This window comes from Rhincodon typus, chromosome 5 (genome assembly GCF_021869965.1).
Source record: "Rhincodon typus isolate 14 chromosome 5, sRhiTyp1.1, whole genome shotgun sequence".
Lineage (NCBI taxonomy): Eukaryota > Metazoa > Chordata > Chondrichthyes > Orectolobiformes > Rhincodontidae > Rhincodon > Rhincodon typus.
The window spans coordinates 50,548,512-50,549,298 of NC_063336.1; positions in this window are offsets into that span (position 1 = coordinate 50,548,512).

Here is a 787-nt window from a genome sequence, read left to right on the forward strand (position 1 = left end):
GGCTCAGCCTCTCTGCTCCTATGATGCTGCTTGGCCTGCTGTGTTCATCCAGCCCTGCACCTTGTTGTCTCGGATTCTCCAGCATCTGCAGTTCCTACTATCTCAAGTTGGAGAGATGCTTGGTCAGCCATGCATTACGTAGCGTGCAGCACCTAAAACTTCTCTGTCAGAGATGCCTGAGGAATTGTCACCAGGCCCAAAATGTTAACTCTGATTTCTCTTCACAGATGCTGCCAGATCTGCTGAGCTTTTCCAGCAATTTCTGTTTTTGGTTCTGATTTACAGCACCCACTGTTCTTTTGGTTTTTATGCCCAGCACCTAACAGTTTAAGGTTAATTATAGACAGGAAAGCACAGATTCCAAACGAGAATTTAAAAAAGTTGAGGCAAAGCCTAATGAAGAGGGAATAGAACATCCCACTGTTAAATAAGCTATTTTGTTTTCAGATATTTAATCTTTTTCACTACGAAGTTTGATTCTGCTGGCCCCTTATTTTGTTTCGCATCAGAACATACTCATTGCTTCAACATTCCATACGCCTTACAATTTCACACGTGGGGACAAATCAATGAAACTAAATCCCGCACATTATTATTGACAGGGCTAATTCTTGATTGTTACAATATCAATATGGATGTTCCCAAGTACAAAAGATGATGAACATCCAATCCTTCGCCTATGGACGGCTTTGAGAAGATGCGGAACTAACTACACATGTGACACTTCACCAGACTGTTTACCTACCACACTCGGTGATGGTTTGAGATGCCAGCAGCTCCCAAACCG